Source organism: Haliotis rufescens, unplaced genomic scaffold (assembly GCF_023055435.1).
Source record: "Haliotis rufescens isolate VD_foot unplaced genomic scaffold, xgHalRufe1.0.p SCAF_9, whole genome shotgun sequence".
In the NCBI taxonomy this organism is placed as follows: Eukaryota; Metazoa; Mollusca; class Gastropoda; order Lepetellida; family Haliotidae; genus Haliotis; species Haliotis rufescens.
Window position 1 is genome coordinate 5,509,883 of NW_025964383.1, and position 20,222 is coordinate 5,530,104.

General features: G+C 42.6%; 1 protein-coding gene across 3 annotated transcripts in view; it reads right to left on the reverse strand.

Annotated features, from left to right (window-relative positions):
- The window catches only part of LOC124151451 (uncharacterized protein CXorf58-like), a 122,529-nt gene that overhangs the window by 78,688 nt on the left and 23,619 nt on the right, over nucleotides 1-20,222 (reverse strand). The window contains exon 1 of one of the 3 annotated variants that reach the window (XM_046523929.2): nucleotides 7,699-7,916. The exons of the other annotated variants lie outside the window; for them this stretch is intronic. The gene's annotated coding sequence lies outside the window, so the exon portion shown is untranslated. Of the gene's footprint in view, nucleotides 1-7,698; nucleotides 7,917-20,222 lie in introns of those variants that run through there. 3 annotated transcript variants of the gene reach the window in all.

The window sequence follows — 20,222 nt, forward strand, 5'->3', positions numbered from 1 at the left end:
AAGTTTGCATAGTTACAATTTGTAAATGACATTACCTTTGTAACATTGTAATAACTAATTATCTCATGCTGTACATTACTTGTTTTGTTATTAAAAGTACAATATTCAATGGGTTGTTATTTTTGCCTTGAAATTGAAGCAAAACATTTACTCTGTTCAAATCAACAATGATCAATGGTTCCTTCCACAACAGTTTTTATCCAAATGCACAGTTTCTCCCAAATCTTTCTTACATGTTCACAATCATATAACATATGGATTATAATTTAAAGGGGCACTGATCTGAAGCAATTCCCCGGAACTGGTTGTTGCCTTTGTTATTGTTTTTTACCCTTGAGTACCCTGATGACATAGTAGAAATCTAGACCAGTTCGCAATCCTGTGCTGCGCAATTCGTAAGCGCATTTGTCATTTTTATTGATAGTATAAGGGCGCATGGTCACATTGATCAACAAAATGGAATACAGTCATGGAAGTAATAAGGAAATGAAGGTATCTTTGTGGGTTGCATCGGTAATGGTGACAAAGTTTTGATAAGTCACATGCTTGGTAATTGTGTGATTTTCGTTGACACTATTTTGACTTGCAACACAAAGTAAATATTCCACCTGAGCATTGCTTATTTTATCGTGTTTATATCTGTACAGTCAAAATGTGCAAAATTTTCACTTAGGAAATTTATTAAACGCAAAAATATTCAGTTATTTTACAAATAGACTGAAAAATATGTCCATCTGTATTATTATGATAACAAATTCCAAACATTTTTATGTTTAATATCATCACCAAGTGACTGAAAATGTTAGGGTCAAAGTTCATTTGTATATTGTTTGGCTTCTAATTCTAGCATAATTAATCTATTGTGATAATTTTTAGTCAATCTGTTAAATAAATGGAAATATTTTTCAGCCATTTTACACATTGACTGTAACATATACATGTTTACAAAGGAAAAGACTTGTGAAAACAACGTCTATCGTGCATCGAAGAACTTCCAAACCAAGACGTTGAGAAACAAGAATTATTCTGTTCAATGCTACAGCAAATGAATGAAAACAAAATGCAAATATCATAATTACAACCTACCAAAGTTATATGCATAAATTTAGGCAGCTGCCTTGTTTGAGGAATTTAACTGTGAATATCCACATAAAGGAACAATATCCCACACGTCTGCAGCTGTACAAAGAAACCTATTCGATGTCACGTGTCTCTGTAACAATCAAATATTTTAAAATATTGTTTCGGGTTAATAAAACCCATGTTCATTTCTCAACTGATCACTTAGTTTGTTTCAGTTGTTTCACATAGGTGTCAAGTCTCGAAGGTCAGCTGAGAAAGCCCACGTGACAACTATTTTGATAATGTCCATGGTTCTTAAAAAAATTCCATTGAGTTAGATAACAATGAGCAATCAATCAACGTATTATCGGTTAACCATTTGAACAAAGTATGGTGTTTTTACATCGGCACTTCACGCCATCATATGAGTGTATTCCATTTGCTTTTGTAAACCTAAACATGTAAACACTTACTTTTGACATATCCACTGTGCAAGATAACAGTGATTAATCAATCAATGTATTTTCTGTTGATCCTTTGATGGCTAGGAATGATCCATTGATTTACAAAAAAGTAAATCAACTGATCATTCATCTCTTGCTGGGCTGCCACGTGCAAATTACATAACACACATTTTACCTCACTCCAAACTTGGATTTAGATTGAATAATTACCCCAGACACAAGAAATTCCAAATGGGAACCTTTATCTGGTAATCTGAGTGGTGCTACCACTAATTATACCTGTAATAAATTCATTAACTGAGCATTAAGTGAATGACGACAAATGCACAAGTGTAGGGTCATACCAGAAAACATGGATGACAACAAGGGAGTAGAAATCCTATTATCAACGCAATCCGAAATCTGAAAATGCTTTCACTGCAGGGATACTTTTTTTATGATTAAACTATAACCATCAGGGGTATTTAAAAAACAACAACATCCGATGAGCTTCCATCGTTCTTTTTGTCTGTTTGTTTAGTCTGAAGAAATTAATTAACATGAGCCCTTTGTCGAAATCTTCATACATCACAGGTAACCAATCAGTGTTAGTAGTATAGGGACAGTACTGTGGTGCGTCAGCCAGAAGGAGTTATCTCCCCCTACCGAAAGTGCCGCCATCTTAGATTTGCGAAGATGGGCATTCTGGGTCATGCATGCGCATCCAAGAAGGCGTCACGTCCATTTCCGGGAGGGCGTGCGCATGCCTTCAAGATGGCATCACATCCGGTTCCGGGGAGGCGTGCGCCTACAAGATGGCGCCACATCCGGTTCCGGAGAGGAGGAGGAGGACAAAAGAAGCGCTCGTAAACTAAAAAAAAAAATTAAAAAAGGGAACAGAAGCGCACATAAAATCCTCCCTCAAAAAAGAGGGGGTGGAGGTGGAGGTGGAGGTGGAGGTGGAGGTGGTGGAGTGAGGAGGAGGAGGAGGGAGGGAGTGAGGAGGAGGAGGAGGGAGGGAGGGAGGGAGGAGGAGGAGGAGGAGGAGTTTTGTTTTGTTGTGGTTGGTAGGCAAAGCAATGAAGAAAGTGTTTTTTCGGGAGAGTGGGGTGGCCCTGAAAAGGGCCGTTTGATCTTGAAGATTACCTCCTCACCCACATAGGCGCTGTGCTACAAAGGCATGGATGGACTGTCATCTGTCTTCTGACAGGACACTTACTGGTGTGGCTTAAACGCCTCATGTAAGTGTCCTTCAGGGCGGTGTGACACTACATGCACTGAAACGTCCCATCACGTACCTTAGTATGAACTGTCCCATCACATGCCGTAGTGCCAAGAGCGTAGACTGGAAGACAGCCTTTGCACATGGATTGGTCCATTTCGGCTCCTGACCTGAGCCCTGATTTTCCAAACCGACCCGACTCTTGTGTTTCTTTTCCATAGGAACAGGCCTGTTCCATTGGAGAGAAAGCACAACTTGGCTGGGGTGCTCTCTTCTGATTGGTCGATGCTCTCTTCTGATTGGTCGAAAACCCAAGTTTCTGATTGGCCAGATTTTCAATCCTGTTTGGGGGAAGGCTTGTCTATAAATCAAGAAAAGCAGACATTCATCAGGCACTCATGGGCATCATGACTGACAAGCAGAATGAACCGTGTCACTTGGAGAAGATAGAGGTGTCTCGAGCCAGACGGTTAAGAACCTCTAACTATATTTATCGTTTGACATTGAACCAAGCCTACTTGGAAGACGTTCCATCACACCACCTGTCCACAGAACTGCAACGTTTATTTGACAGCGTGATCAAGGACTTCTACCAACAGGTGTCAGGCCAGAAGGGTGATCGTATTGGTCTTTGTATCTGTCACCCCGCTTTGGACTCCCCCATACGGATTCTATTTCGCCGCTTTGAAGATCTCCATGGCCAAGATATCTTGTATGCTGTGGAAAAAGTCCAGCAGTCCAACAAAGACCTTGTCATCGATGACACCATGGATGTGAAATTATTACATGTAGCAGATCCCGACGGGCTAGGATCAGGCAGTGGGCGTCTGAATAGCGTGGTTGGACTGGAAGCATTTTTAGAATGCAAAAAGTGCATTATACGGATCAAGAACAAAGATTGATCCTGTTTGGCAAGGGCCATTGTGGTGGCACAGCATTATGCGCAGAAGACCGACCCCCCGACCCAAGAATGGTCAAGGCAGAGATGGAGACTGATGAGAACGGGGTGAGCGGATGTTCAAGGAAAACTGGCACAGACATTGTTTCGGCACCTTGGCATCCCTGAAAGCCGTCGTCAGGGCCTGGAAACCCTAGAACGTGTGGGACGTGCCTTGGCCCAAAGGAACTATCAGCTGAAAGTCTACAGTCAAGATATGTTCAACAGGCTGTTGTACAAGAGTGATGAGACTCCACCCGGCGCCACCGTGTTGCATTTATACCATCATCATAACCACTTTGATGTGATCACTACCAGGCCAGCCTTTTATGGGACTAACCATTACTGTGAGCACTGCGACCGTGGTTATGACCATCCCGAAAGACACCCCTGCACCAAGCAATACCGCTGCCATGCATGCCACCACCCCACACCTTGTGAACCCAAGGAAGATCATGGTATGTCTTGCTTGTTGCCATGTCCAGTCACCCCCAGAGGGAGGACCCAGTGCCTGTCAAGCGATTCACAGGTGTCTGACCTGTTTTCAGCGTGTTCATGTCTTGGTGACACCCATGGCCCAACACGAGTGCTCAGAAGACCGCCCATCATGTCAAGACTGTCAAGAAACTGTGACCCCAGAGCATCGATGCTATGTCACACCCCTCCATGAAGCCTGTGATGATGTGGTGCATTTAGGATGTTGTCGGTGCATGAGTCAAGCGACAAGCGAGTTGTGCGAAGACTGTCCATGGAGGCAAGAAGGTGAAGGTCCAAGTTGAGTGTCAGTGTTTCAAGGTCCCACCACGCTAGACGATGTGCGTGCATGGCTGATGACCCTGGCCGAAAAACCCAAGAAGACACACCCTAAGGAGGATGAAGCACGGAGGATGGGGCAGCAGCAGCAGCACACCCTTCCATGGAGGTGGACACACCCGCCCTGCTTGAGGAGGAGTAGGTGGAAACACTTGCCCTGCCGCCTGATGAGGACATCATGAGTTAATGCACCCAAGACCCCATGGAACGTGCAACTCGACCTGCAAAGTGCGCAGTTTCACCTTGAATTACAGAGCCCATCAACACCTCAACATTGACATCATGAAGGGGATGACATCATCCCGGTGCATCACCCTCATCAGATCATCCGTGCAGGACTTCACCATGGGAACGATCTCCTGACCCAAGCCACCACAAAAGACTACTGCATCGTCTACACCAAGCGGCTCATCCTCTACAGTACATGCAGAGGTCTGCCTGTAGACACGGTCCCCTTTGGGTACAGAGACTAGACCATTTTTTTATGATGTTCCTAACATTGTGTTGACTGTTGGCGTTTTATCTGGAAGACAGGCGTGTTCGGAGAGAGTGCCATGCACTGGTCACTTCCATCCGTGAAGCCATGGAAGAAAACAACAGACCGAAAGTGGATTGACATGCACACCCGAGGGAAAAATCAGGATCGAAATCTGACCAATAAGAAGCTAGGGTTTTGGACCAATCAGAGGCCGCATTGCCCTGTACGGCCCTCTGATTGGTTGAACAGCAGTTGTGCTGTCTCTTCCATGGAAAAGGCCTGTTCCTATGGAAAAGAAACACAACGTCTGTGCCAAACTTGGTGGCGTGTGGGACAGAAACCAACCAATGAGAAGGACAGGTTTTCGTCCAATCAGGAAGCAGGGTTTTAGTGCCTTAAAACCCACAGACGCTCTCTTGTCATCACTTTTCCTACCGCTGTCCAAGAAACAACATTCTCCCTCCTATTGATGCTCTTAATGTTGTGTTGAGTGTTGGCGTTTTATCTGGAAGAAATGCGTGTTTGACTCAAATCCGTGAAGACCTGGAAGAAACAACGGACAGAAAAGTGTATCGGCAACATCATGTCCAAACTTATGAATGCCAAGACACGGAGCGACATGGGTGGTAAAGGGAGTGGTGAAGTGTACGACGTGATGTGTGGGAAGATAAGGACTGACGACGTGTACGCCAAGTTACGTGCAAAGACCGACGAAGTGATGTGCGACATGATACGTTCGAAGAAGAAGATAAAGAAGACCCAGAAAAAAACCAAGCAAACCAGCAGCAACAACAACAACAACAACAACAACAACAACAACAACAACAGCAACAGCAGCAGCAGCAGCAGCAGACAGCTAAACGAAAGTTACAGAATTTTTGAACCTGCTACACCTACAAAAAGGCGACCATGGAAGAAGTTGTCTCTGAAGATCCCTCATCAAGAACAACTGTAAGTACCACCCTATTCTTTGGGATGAGTATGCCATTATTATCATGAGTATCACGAATGTATGACTATGATCATGGGTATACTTAAGGGTTCTTTACTTGTAGGATTGACAGGACACCCATCCTTCCTTCCCCCGATGACAGTTCAACGTAGACCGTGTTGGAACAGTGGTGGGAACAAACTCCTCGGAAACCAACCTATTCGCCTAATCCGCCTGTGATGATGATCAGTGATGATGATAATGAAGCACACAAGTTGGCAGCACTCCCTTCCATGGAGCTGGACACACCCACCCTGCTTGATGCTTCTTGGTCACCATCATCACCGGAGGATGTTTTCTCCTCAGGTATGCCAGTGGTTCGCGACGACGACAACGACGACGATCCTTATGGAGAAGCTCAATTCACTTCAATACAACGTGAATGTAGTGTCTTACGCCATAACAACATGTTGAAATACATTCGCTGCAACAGTGTTCAAGTGATGTGTCATGTCTGTTTCAGGGAGGCCATAGACTGTACCTGTTTTACTGAGGGGTCCCTAACATTGTTGGGACCTGTTTGGGACAGTATGATGAAGGATCATATCTTATGGTGACCCCATCTTCACTTGAAGAGCTTGAAGATGGAAGATGGAAGATGAAAGGTTTTCGCGTTCTTTGAGCGACATGTGAAACACTCCCTCCTCAGTTGTCTTTCGTATTTCCTATGTATCTGGGTTGATGTTGTTGTTGTTCATTATTAAACAGTGATGGTCTGAACTGACTCTTTGTCTCTTGATTTATCTCCAATAGGGTGCCAAACCGAGGGTAGAGGCTGAGTTGAGATGTTGTCAACGCTGTCTGTCTGTCATGTCTGTGCACATTCTCGTTGTAAAAAAGTAAAGAAAAAAAAATATAAAAGAGAAAGGCCATGTTTGAAAGATCAGTTGCCTTGTGTCAGTCACCAAGAACACACGATAGAGTCTTATTTCATCGTCAGTGACATGAAAGACGTCATGGAGTCCACATCGTGTTAAGACTTTGGTAAGACATTTTCTAGAAGAGATGCCTTGCTTCGTCATAAAAAACACGTCCATGGCTTATCACCAAAACCATCACCTATGAGACCAGTGACATTAAAACCATCGCCGCCGGTCACCCAGAACACAGGATGGCGTCACGTGGTGGTGATGATGATGATGATGATGATGATGATGAAGATGATGATGAAGAGGTCATGACCTCACCTTTGACCCTACGCCACCCTTTTACGATGTTCATTGCTGGACCCACAGGATCAGGAAAAAGTTCCTTTATGAAATCATGTATGGAGCAGATGCATCGCCCCGAGGTGTTGGATTCACCACCCCATCGCATCGTGTGGGTGTACAGCAAATGGCAACCGTTTCATCATGAGTTGGAAGAGATGGCAGACCGCTTAGGAGTCACTCTTGAGTTTGTGCATAGCATGAAAGAAGCGGGTCGTGCCTTGCCAGAAAAAGGGGTGGCCCCGCATTGGCTCGTCATCGATGATTTGCTGGGTGACAATACAAAAGAAGAAGAAACGGAAGTGTTGTGATGGTTCACCGAGAAAAGTCATCACGGAAACACATCCGTGCTGTATCTCACTCAGAACTTGTTTGCCCAATCACCACAACATCGCACCATTAGTCTGAATGCTCACTACATGGTGCTCTTTAAAAATCCGAGAGATGCATTCAGATCGACAGTCTGGCTCGCCAGGTGTTTCGAGGCAAAGTTCTTTTTCTGCGTGTAGCCTATGAAGACGCCACCAAAGAACCTTACACTTACCTGTTCTTGGACTTGAAACCCACCACGTTGCAAGACCATCGAGTATGTGCCCGCCTGTTTCCAAGATCCGAGATGCCAATCGTGTATGTGCCGATCCTATGAGATGAAGAGAGACTTCATAAAAGCATGCAAACCTGGACCTTCCTTCAGTGGAGCCACAGCCATCATGGGGCAAAGATCCCAAGATGTCCCCGATACCGAGTGGGTGTCTGAAAAGGTGAGAGAACAAGGGAGAAAACACACACTCTTTATGCACGACACATGGCAACTCGATGACATTCTGGAGGCACGACCTTCTCCTTCTTACACCTTGAGGCATCCTTCTCATCCTGGCTATGATTCATTTCAACAACGTCTGAGGTCTTTTCAAACGTGGCCTAAACAGATGGGGCAGACCCCTTATGACATAGTCATGGCTTGTTTGGAAAACCGAGGCTCAGACCAGGCCCCGGAACGGACCTATCAGCGTGCTGCATTTTCGACCAATCAGGAAGCAGGGTTTCAGTGCCTCTCTTATTAAAAAAGAGAGCGAAGCCACGCACACCGTCACAGTCCTAGCACTGAATGAGAGATCAACACTGTCGTCCCAATACAACTGTATGAAGTGCCAGACCGACAGTCACAGTTACCTGTACTGCCCTGAAGTGACATGTACCGAGTGCCACACTCAAGGTCACCGTCACTATGTCTGTACGAAGACGAAGATAAGCAGTCAAGATAAGCAGAAGACTCCCCAGGGCCCATGCTACAACTGCCAAGCCGTGGGCCATTTCGCTGCAGATTGCCCAGAACCCAGTCGAAAAGAAGACTCCAGCAGCACCGACCATGTCGACACAAGTGACACAAGTGCTCCATCTCATAGAAGACATGCATATCGATGTCCGTGCCCCGCCTAGGCAAAAGAAAACATGACAGAAGCCCCTCAAGAAAGCTCCCTTTAAAGCGCCAATGACGTCATCAGTCCGAGGAGGAGGAGGAAGAAGATATATCACCTGAGCAAAGTGACTAACGCATGGCACATGCTGCTCAACTGTTTTTCCAGTTTCCAATAGTTTCCAGTTTTCCGTGAGAAAAGACTTGCTGGACCACACCACATTGTTAGACAAGGGACAACCCGGAAATGCCTCACTACAGGGACGAGGTGAGAAACCACTTCTAATTCCTGACTTTGTATCTAAGCCCAGGTCATCAATGACCAGCAAAGAGACGCCTATAGTAGGTGATGGGTCAGCACAGCTGTATCTGAGGTCGTCCAGGGGGAAACCCCTTCCAGAACATGTGCCATTGTCACAGTGGGTTTCAGCCAATGTCCGCATTTTGTCAAAATTGATCGCCCACAGGAAAGCAGGTATTGATGAAATTATCATGGAACTGTTCTGGGTGAACAATACCTTCCAAATGGCGTGCTGGTTTTCTTGGGGAATTAGTCAGCAAAGAGCCGGAGTCACATGAGACTAATCACAATTTTATTTACAAGAACAATTAACAATTTACAATATACTTAGAAAATAACTGAGGGTGCCACAGAGAGATTTGGAATAGATGCCGATGGGGTAGGGGAGGAGAACTAAGGGAGCTGGGTATGGTGGATGTTTGCGTGTTTATGTAATTTTGATTTGGTGGATTATAGTGTTTTTAGATGCGTTTTATTAGTTCCGTTTTGATTAAGAATACGCCTAAGGCCTTGAAGTTTTCTAGTTTATTTTGTGGGTTTAGTATTGCTTCTAGAGTGAGAGCCTTGTTTAGATTGAGGGTGGTTTGTAATGCGGTTCGATGTGTTAGGTAGTGTGTGCAGTAGATGAGTGCGTGTTTTGGGGTTTCTAGTTGTTTGCAGTGTGGGCAGTTACCTGTAGTATGTTTTTTTATTTTTTTTAGGTGGTTATTTAGGTTGGTGTGTCCTGTTTGGAGTTTAGTGATTACTCTGTCGATTTTTTTTGATGGATGGTGAATTTTTGGTTTGGTTAGTGGTTTGCTGAGTACTTTTTTGATTTGGCTATTTGAGTTTAGATATAGGTTATGACATTTTTTGGTGATTTTTTGCTTATTTACACTTTTAATTTCTGATTTTGAGATGGGTAAGTTTAAGCTTATTTCTGGGATTTTGAGGGATAGTTTAGCTGCCTTATCGGCTTTTTCATTACCGTATATTCCTACGTGGGCGGGTATCCACAAGAAGGTTATTTGTTTGCCTGCGTTAGTTAGGTCGTTGGAGCTTTTAAGTATTAGATTTATTAATTTAGGTCGGTTTTTGGTATTTTTGTTTTGGAGGGCTTGTAGTCCACTTAGGGAGTCGGTAAGTATTAGGATTTTATTGTGGTTTTTGGATTCTTGACTATGGAGGGCTGAGGCCATGCCCATTAGTTCTGCCGTGAATATTGATTGGTTGTTTGGGAGTCGGAAGGATTGTGTGGTTTTAGTTGGTTGTGTGGTATGGACTCCGAAACCTGTGTGTTTGGAGGTCGGATCTGAAGATCCGTCCGTGTAAATGTGACACCAATTTGGCCAATTTTCGTGTATGTATGCTAGTGTGGTGGTTTTAGCTATGTTTGGGTCGGTTTGTTTATTTATTTGGCTAGCTAGTGTTGTGTCTATTTTGGGTATTTTAAGTTTAGGGGTAAAGATATTTGATTGTTTGGAGTTTTGTTTAAGATTTTTAATTTGGTGTTCATTTAGGTAGTTTGTTATTCTTTGGGATATTGGGGTAAGTAAGGGGTGTTTACGAGCTAGAGCTTGGTTTTTGGGGCTGATATTTTGGTTTATTAAGTTTTGGATCAGAGGGTTTGATTGGGATGCGGCCCAGAAATTTAAGCTTAGCTGTTCCCTGCGTAGATTTAGTGGCATTTCTCCTGTTAAGGCCTGAAGTGAAGTGTAGGAGGTGCCATGTTGGGTGCGTGTAATTAGTTTGAGAGCCTGATATTGTATTGAGTCAAGTTTTTTAGATAGAGAGTTGTTTAGGGTGTTGTATATGGCGCAGCCGTGGTCTAGTTTTGATCTAATTAGTGATATGTAGAGTGAGAGGAGGGTATCTTTGGAGGCTCCCCAGTTTGAGCCAGTGGGGCATCTTAGGGTGTTTAGGTCTTTACTGCATTTAGTTGTTAGGTTTTGGATGTGAGCATCCCAGGTGAGATGTTCATCGAAAATAAGTCCTAAGAATTTGGTTTGTTTTTGAAATTTGATTGTTTGGTTGTTTAGCTGGAGGATTGGGGAGGCGGGTTTCATGTTTTTATGTTTGAATACTATTCCTGTTGTTTTTTCTGAGTTAAGGGAGAAGCCCCATTTGTCAGCCCATTGTTGTATTTTATTAAGAGATTTTTGGAGTAAATTTTGGGCCATATTAATGCTTTTTGTGCGGATCCAGAGGGCTCCATCATCCGCGAATTTGGATGTGTTTATTTTAGGGGATAGGCCCTCGAAGAGATCGTTTATCATTATATTAAAGAGTGTGGGGCTGAGGATACTGCCCTGGGGAGTGCCATTTTCTAGGGGACACTGGTCCGATAGAGTATGGTCTATCCCCACTGTTATTTTACGTTCGTTTAGAAAGTCCTGAATGTAGTTTATTATTTGTCCTTTTAGTCCTATTTTTTAAGTTTTTGTATTAGCCCGTTGTGCCAAACCATGTCGAATGCTTTGGAGAAATCCAGAAAGATGCCTGTTGTGTATTGTTTGTTGAGTTGTCCTGTCTTGATGTCCTGTTCTAGTCGGGCGAGATTATCTAAGGTTGAGCGGCCAGGAGTGAAACCGCTTTGATCTGTGTTTATGATGTTATTTTGAGTTAAGTAATGTTGTAGTCTATTTTTGGCCATAGATTCCATTACTTTACATAGGTTTGAGGTTAGGGATATTGGTCTATAAGAATTTGCCTTACTGACTGACTGACTGTTGCAGTTTGTACTCCAAGCGAGCAACACCTCTCCAAGCCTCCAGAGCCTCCTCAAGCCCATGCACAGCACCGCTGATAGCAAGCCCAGGGAGTCTGACTGACTGATATAGAAGATTTAACGTGCGCTTTCCGACTGCAGCGTATTTCGCACACGGGCCTGGCCAGACCATTTAGTGTATTCCGAGAAGGGTGAAAGTGGTGTGTGCAACACAAGAGGGGGCTTTTAGGGGTTGCTTATATCGATTTTTTTGAAATTCTAAAATTTGGAATAAATGCCGAGGTGGGTGGAGGAGGGAACTAAGGGAGCCGGGTGAGGTGGGTGTTTGTATGTTTATTGGATTTTGGATTGGTAGATTAATTAGTTTTTAGATGCGCTTAATTAGGCCTGTTTTGATTAGGAATACGCCTAGGGCCTTGAAGTTTTCTAGTTTATTTTGAGGGTTTAGTATTTCATCTAGAGTAGGAACCTTATTTAGATTGAGGTTGGTTTGTAGTGTGGTTCTGTGTGTTTGGTAGTGGGTGCAGTGGATGAGTGCGTGTTCTGTGGTTTCGGGTTGTTTGCAGTGGGGGCAGTTGCCCGTGGTGTGTCTTTTAAGTTGTTTTAGGTGGTTATTTAGGTTCGTGTGTCCTGTTTGGAGTTTTGTAATTAATCTGTCAATTTTTTTAGAGGGGTGTAGGATTTTAGGTTTGGCTAGTGGTTTTCTGAGCACTTTTTTGATTTGGCTATTTGAGTTTTGATATTGATTATGCCATTTTTTGGTTATTTTTTGTTTGTTTACACTTTTAATTTCTGATTTTGAGTTGGGTAGGTTTAGGCTTATTTCTGGTATTTTGAGAGATAATTTAGCTGCTTTATCGGCGTTTTCGTTGCCGTAAATTCCTACGTGGGCGGGGATCCACAAGAAGGTTATTTGTTTGCCTGCTTTTGTTAGGTCGTTGGAGCTTTTAAGTATTTGGTTTATTAATTTAGGTCGTTTTTTGGTATTTTTGTTTTGGAGGGCTTGTAGCCCACTAAGCGAGTCAGTGAGAATTAGGATTTTTTTGTTGTTTTTTGATTGTTGGTTATGCAGGGCTGAGGCCATGCCCATAAGTTCAGCCGTGAATATAGATTGGTTGTTAGGGAGTCGGTAAGATTGTGTGGATATAACTGTTTGTGTGGTATGGACTCCGAAACCTGTGTGGTTGGAGATCGGGTCTGAAGATCCGTCAGTGTATATGTGACACCAATTTGGCCAATTTTCGTGTATGTAAGAAAGTGTGGTGGTTTTAGCTATGTTTGGGTCGGTTTGTTTATTTATTTGGTTAGTTAGCGTTGTGTCTATTTGGGGTATTTTGAGTTTAGGGGTGAAGATATTTGATTTTTTGCAGTTTTGTTTAAGATTTTGAGTTTGGTGTTCATTGAGGTAGTTAGTTATTCTTTGGGATATTGGGGTGAGTAAGGGGTGTTTGCGAGCTAGAGCTTGGTTTCTTGGGCTAATGTTTTGGTTAATTAGGTTTTCGATGAGAGGGTTTGTTTGGGACGCGGCCCAGAAATTAAGGCTTAGATGTTCCCTGCGTAGATTTAGTGGCATTTCTCCTGTAAGGGCCTGAAGTGAGGTGTAGGAGGTGCCATGTTGGGTGCGTGTAATTAGTTTAAGGGCTTGGTATTGTATTGAGTCAAGTTTTTTAGATAGAGAGTTGTTTAGGGTATTGTATATGGCGCAGCCGTAGTCTAGTTTTGATCTAATTAGTGTTGTATATAGTGAGAGGAGGGTATCTTTGGAGGCTCCCCAGTTGGAGCCGGTGAGACATCTTAATGTGTTAAGGTCTTTGCTGCATCTAGTTTTTACGTTTTGGACGTGAGCCTCCCAGGTGAGGTGTTGATCGAAAATAAGTCCTAAGAATTTGGTTTGTTTTTGGAATTTGATTGTTTGGTTGTTTAGCTGGAGGATTGGGTAGGCAGGTTTCATGTTTTTATGTTTGAATACTATTCCTGTTGTTTTATCTGAGTTAAGGGAGAAGCCCCATTTGTCTGCCCATTGTTGTATTTTATTTAGAGATTTTTGGATTAAGTTTTCTGCCATTTTAATGCTTTTAGTGCGGATCCATAGGGCTCCATCATCCGCGAATTTTGAAGTGTTTAGTTTAGGGGATAAGCCCTCGAATAGATCATTTATCATTATATTGAAGAGGGTTGGGCTGAGAATGCTGCCCTGGGGAGTGCCATTTTCTAGGGGACACTGGTCCGATAGCGTATGGTCTATACCCACGGTAATTTTGCGATTGTTTAGGAAATCTTGGATGAAGTTTATTATTTGGCCTTTTAGTCCTATTTTTTTTAGTTTTTGTATTAGCCCGTGGTGCCATACCATATCGAAAGCTTTAGAGAAGTCGAGGAATATGCCTATGGTGTATTGCTTGTTCAGCTGTCCTGTTTTTATATCCTGTTCTAGTCGGGCAAGATTATCGAGAGTTGATCGGCCAGGAGTGAAGCCGCTTTGGTCGGGGTTTATGATGTTGTTTTGGTCTAGGTAGTGCTGTAGCCTATTTTTAGTCATAAGTTCCATTATTTTGCAGAGATTTGAGGTTAGGGATATGGGCCTATAGGAGTTTGCCTGATCTGCTGGTTTATTTGGTTTAGGTATTGGGATTACTAGAGCTTCCTTCCATGAGGATGGGACCTGTCCGTTTAGGTAAACTAGGTTGTATAGTTTAAGTAAAGTTTGGAGTAGTTTGGTAGGTAAGTGTTTGATTATTTGGTAAGAGGTGAGGTCTAGGCCAGGGGCTGTTCCTTTTTTTCTATTGTTTAGTACGTGATTTAGTTCTTCTATGGTGTAAGGTTGATTTATTTCTAGGTTGTCTTGTCTGATTTCTTTGGAGAATTTTATTTCTTTATTTAGTTTATCTTGGAATTTCTTACTGAAGTTACTGTTGCTACTAACTTTAGAGAAGTGTTTGGCTAGGTTGTTGGCCTTTTGGGTGGGGTTTGTTGAGTTGTTTATATTGGGGCTTTTTTTGTGCTGTTTGATGCCTCGGATGGCGTGAATTTTGCGCCACACCTTCCTAGCGTCGGTGTGGTGGTTTAGCTCCTCACAGAATTTTTTCCAGTTTTTGGTTTTAGCAGTTTTAACTAGGTTTTGGACTTGGTGGTTTAGTTCATGAGCTGTTTTGAGATGAGAGGGGTCTCGTTTAGCTCTGTTGAAAGCTGATTTGCGTTTTAGTCTAGTTAGCTCTATTTCCTCATTCCACCAAGGGACAGTGGGTTTTCCTGGGTTGGATGATTTGAAGGGGATTGCGGATTTGGCTGCGTTGATTATGAAGTTAGTTAGGTTTTGACAGAATGTTTCGGGGTCTGTTGTTTCTAAATCGTTTAGATTAGCTTCGTTGCATAATTCTTGGAATTGGTCCCAGTTGGCGTTTTTGTACTGAAATTTAGGTTCCTGTTTAGGGGTTTGATTTGGTATTTTTATATTTCCTAGGGTTATATTTATGGGAAAGTGGTCGCTGCCTAGAGGTACTGGGTGGACGTCCCACATCAGACTTTGTGCTAAGTCTGGCGTACATATTGTTAAGTCGATAGCCGACATGGTGTGGTGGATTTTGTCGTATCTAGTTGGTTGGTTATTGTTTAATAGTATTAGGTCATTTTTTTCGATCCACTCTGATATTAGTTGTCCATGGTTGTCTAGTTTATCTGCAATGCCCCAGGTAGGATGATGGGCATTGAAGTCTCCTAGGAAGATGGTTGATTTGTTTCCTAATTGGTAAAGGATATCTAGGTCTGTATCTTTAATTGGTTTTAGTGTTGAGTGATAGATGTTAATGATTTTTATTTTTTGGTTATTGATGGTGACTTGGATTCCATTAGCTTCTAGATTAGGAGTGTTTACTTTAACTTCCTCGTAGTTTATATCCTCTCTAACGTAGATGATTAGACCTCCTCCTGTTCTGCCTGGGATGGTTTTGGACCTGTCGGTTCTCACTGCGTTATAATTTGGTAGCTTGAATTTAGTTTTATGTGAGAATTTGGTTTCTTGAATACAAGCTACATGGGGACCTTTATCTATTTTGAATTTAGCTTTAAGTTCAGAACCATGGCCAGCGAGGCCATTGGCATTCCATTGAAAAATGTTTAGGCCTTCCATTGGGAAACTGGGTGGATTTATGTTTGGTTTAGGCTTGGTTTAGGTATTTACTTTAGTAGGTTATTAAGGTTGCTGCTGAAACGGTCGAAAGAGGTGGTGACGAGTTGTAGTTTATGTGCTACACCAAAGAAGGCTTTGGAGCTGGCTTCTGAATTAGACTGCTTTAACATGTAAGCTAGTAGGAGGACTAAGTTGTTTAGTTTTTTGCTTGCTACGTTTTGGGTGAGTTTTTTTCTATAGCTTTTTGTTTTTGGGGCTGACAAGGTAAGATCGTTTATTTCCTCTGAGGATGTGTACTCGTCCTCTTCGGTTAAGTTATCTTTAGTTTGGTCACTCTGTTCGGTGGTGGGTTGCATGATGCCCAGGGAGAACTTCAAAGGTAATTATATAACCACTCACCCATCCATTCACAACAACCTACACCTCCTAATCAACGCTCACACCCAAGCCCAAACCTAAAACTACACTCACAAAGCCCACCTAAACAAACTCAAACACTTCAAATCAAAACACAAGCCCTCTAATTAATCTCTTAAAGCTTTAAACAACTCACAAACCCAAAACAACCAAAACACCGCAAACACTACTCACCCCTTCCAAAACACTCCCTCCACAAACCCTCACCTCAAACACCACAACTCACACTCACATCCTATACACCCAATCCCAGCATGGCAGACCAAAGACAAATCGAGATAAGCGAAATCTCTGGCATTACATCCCCTACACCTGCGGAGGCGCACAACACCTCCGACAGGGCAACACCCTCACTCATTCCAACAGGCTACGGCGATCAAGACCCTCAAGCCTCCTACATGGAAACTCAACCCAGCACCCCACCTCCCCAAGCATGCAACACAAAAAAACGCAAACTAGACGCATCGGCATCACCTACCTCACACACCCTCTCACCCGCAGCCCTCATCACCACGTGGGCCCTCTACTTTTTTTCGGCCACACCCTCAGTACAACTAGCTCCAACACTAACCATAAATAAAATAGGCATGTGGCTAAGGCAACAAAAAATCAATTACCTAAACATCAAACGTAGCTTCAAAGGATATCAGATAATCTTCCCAAATCAGGAATCCTACATAGCAGCAACTAAAATTAAACAAATATTCCAATTCACTGTAAATAGCTCTAAACCTAACTGGCAAATATACACTAGGGGAGTTATTCGAGTGCACCCAAGGGAAACCGACGAGGACCTCGACATATACGCCAAAGAAGCTAACACTATCCAAACCCAACCACAAATAACTAGCCTCCGCAGGATTAAATCAAACAGAAACGGGAAAACCACCCCCACACCTATTGTAATAATAAACTTAAAAAAACCAGCTAAACACCCTGAAGCCCCCAAACATATCACTTTCGGCGCTAACCATAACTTAGAGGTCAAACCATACATCAAGCAAGTAAAGCAAGGTTCAAATTGCCTACAATATAATCACACCGCCAACCAATGTACTTTCAAAAAAACTAAATGCAAAAACTGTGCCCAAACGGACTGCCCAGGGATATGCACACCCTGGTGCATCCACTGCAAATCCATAAAACACTCATCACTCTCCAACCAATGCCCCCACAGACTATCACTCACCCAACAGGCCAACAAACATATAGACATAAACACGGCCAAAATCCAAACCAAAAAACCCACACCGCAAGCATACAAACCACTACTACCAACACCACCCCCAAACAACAACACTCACGCACGCAAAACAGTATACCCAGTCTCCGTATGGGACCAAAATCAGCGAGACGCATACATCGCAAATGAAACAAACACCCCACACATCCCACAAACTCACACTCTCACCCTCCCCGCCTCTCACCCTACAATTACCACATCTACACCCGCAAGCAAAACCCAACGCACAACAACCACCACCAACACAAGCCATCAGAGCCACAAGGGCAACAACACTCCAAAACCTACAGGCACCCCCCGAACACCCAGTCAACAGGGAAACTACAGAAACCACTCAGACTCTCGCACCCAAACCCAGCATGCAACCCACCACCGAACAGAGTGACCAAACTAAAGATAACTTAACCGAAGAGGACGAGTACACATCCTCAGAGGAAATAAACGATCTTACCTTGTCAGCCCCAAAAACAAAAAGCTATAGAAAAAAACTCACCCAAAACGTAGCAAGCAAAAAACTAAACAACTTAGTCCTCCTACTAGCTTACATGTTAAAGCAGTCTAATCCAGAAGCCAGCTCCAAAGCCTTCTTTGGTGTAGCACATAAACTACAACTCGTCACCACCTCTTTCGACCGTTTCAGCAGCAACCTTAATAACCTACTAAAGTAAATACCTAAACCAAGCCTAAACCAAACATAAATCCACCCAGTTTCCCAATGGAAGGCCTAAACATTTTTCAATGGAATGCCAATGGCCTCGCCGGCCATGGTTCTGAACTTAAAGCTAAATTCAAAATAGATAAAGGTCCCCATGTAGCTTGTATTCAAGAAACCAAATTCTCACATAAAACTAAATTCAAGCTACCAAATTATAACGCAGTGAGAACCGACAGGTCCAAAACCATCCCAGGCAGAACAGGAGGAGGTCTAATCATCTACGTTAGAGAGGATATAAACTACGAGGAAGTTAAAGTAAACACTCCTAATCTAGAAGCTAATGGAATCCAAGTCACCATCAATAACCAAAAAATAAAAATCATTAACATCTATCACTCAACACTAAAACCAATTAAAGATACAGACCAATTTGCCTTAGAACTTAGCTACAGTATGTATTTAACAAAAATTTGAACAATAAAAAGGAATAGGATTGGTTGATACACGATTGGTTGTGCCCTATGCTAAATGGATGGCTAGACAGAGAGGAATACTTAATCCTGTTAATCCTGTTGGACTGGCACTAATCTGGTTGACATATTTACTGGATGCTTTGGAAAGAGATTATGGTGTCACTATAGATGAGGTTGTATGGGGGCTAATCCTTAATGCACTATAGACGAGCTTGTATGGGGGCTAATCCTTAATGAGTCTAAATTGCTGAATGTTATTCTAATATAGGTGATGACAGATTTACTTAAATAAACTATGTAGACATATCTTTTGTCTGGGAGATGGGATCTTGATACCTTAGGCTAGCATTTATCTAAAAGCTTCAAATCTATTAAACTATGTAGACGTAACTCTTGTCTTATTGAATAGTATGTCTAGATGCGCTCCCATTACCTTAGGCTAGCATCTATCTAAAAAGCTATAACTGAAACTACTGATATTTTATATATACATTTTACCTGATGATAAATATTACTTGCTAAACTATAATTATATGAAATGATGTATAAATATTACACCATGATAACTCATAAAAGCACTTGATGTGGATCTAATTATTATAGGATAACTTAGTATAAATGTTATCCCATGATAAAATTAAGGACTATCTGGAATACACAGCTCAAATTGGGGATCTCTGTCAAACATATACTATATCTTCAGTTATGCTTCTTGACAACGCACACAGATTGAGACAAGCACAGACCCAGTGCGGCTGGAGTGAAATATCGTTCCATGACCTATCTCTACTTTTTAGAAAAGAGAACATTCCAACCCCGAAAAGCAAACTCAGTTCAGAATGCCCATTCCAGCTCTCAGAGTGACAATCGTCCAACAGATGAGTCAGGCAGACCCATTTGCATTAATTACCAGCACCCCTCGGGTTGTAAGTTCCCAAACTGCAAGTATGCCCACACATGTATAGTACCAGGCTGCAAGCAAAGGCATCTCCAATTTGAGCACCAGGATATCCCACCACGGTTTCGTACCTATAAACAATCAAGTCTCCAGCCCAATAGGGGACTGTATCGACGTTTGGGAAAGGGATTTAGAAGATGACAGTGATTGTGAGTTTTTGATTGATGGGATCAAAAATGGTTTCTGGATTATTGATAAAAATGTAACAATTAGTGATGTTCTTTGTAAAAACTACAAGTCTGCCACAGATGAGTCTGTACGAACAATTGTTGAAGACCAAATTTCAGAGGAAATCAGCCGAGTCAATTATGTTATTGTAGACAGAAAACCAAAGCTTGTTAGTAGTTTGTGAGCAATACCAAAAGGCACTGGGAAAGTACGCTTAATTCATGATTGCTCTAGACCATGTGATCTCAGCCTCAATAATTATGCAACGACACAATCTTTTAAATATCAAACCATTGACGAAGCAGTTAAACTTCTGCCGAGGGGTGGATACATGGCAAAACTGGATCTGAAACATGCTTACCGTGTGGTGCCGTTACATCCTGACTGCTATGAAGCTACCGGCCTGATGTGGCAGTTCAAAAACTCAAGACTTCCAGTCTACATGATTGACACAAAGCTCCCATTTGGAGCTTCCACGAGCCCTGAGATATTTAGCCGTTTGTCGTCATCTGTTCGTAGAATGTTAAGGCGCAGAGGTTTTGTGGTAGTTGTATACCTTGATGATTTTCTATGCATTGCAAAAACAAACTCTGAGTGTTAGAA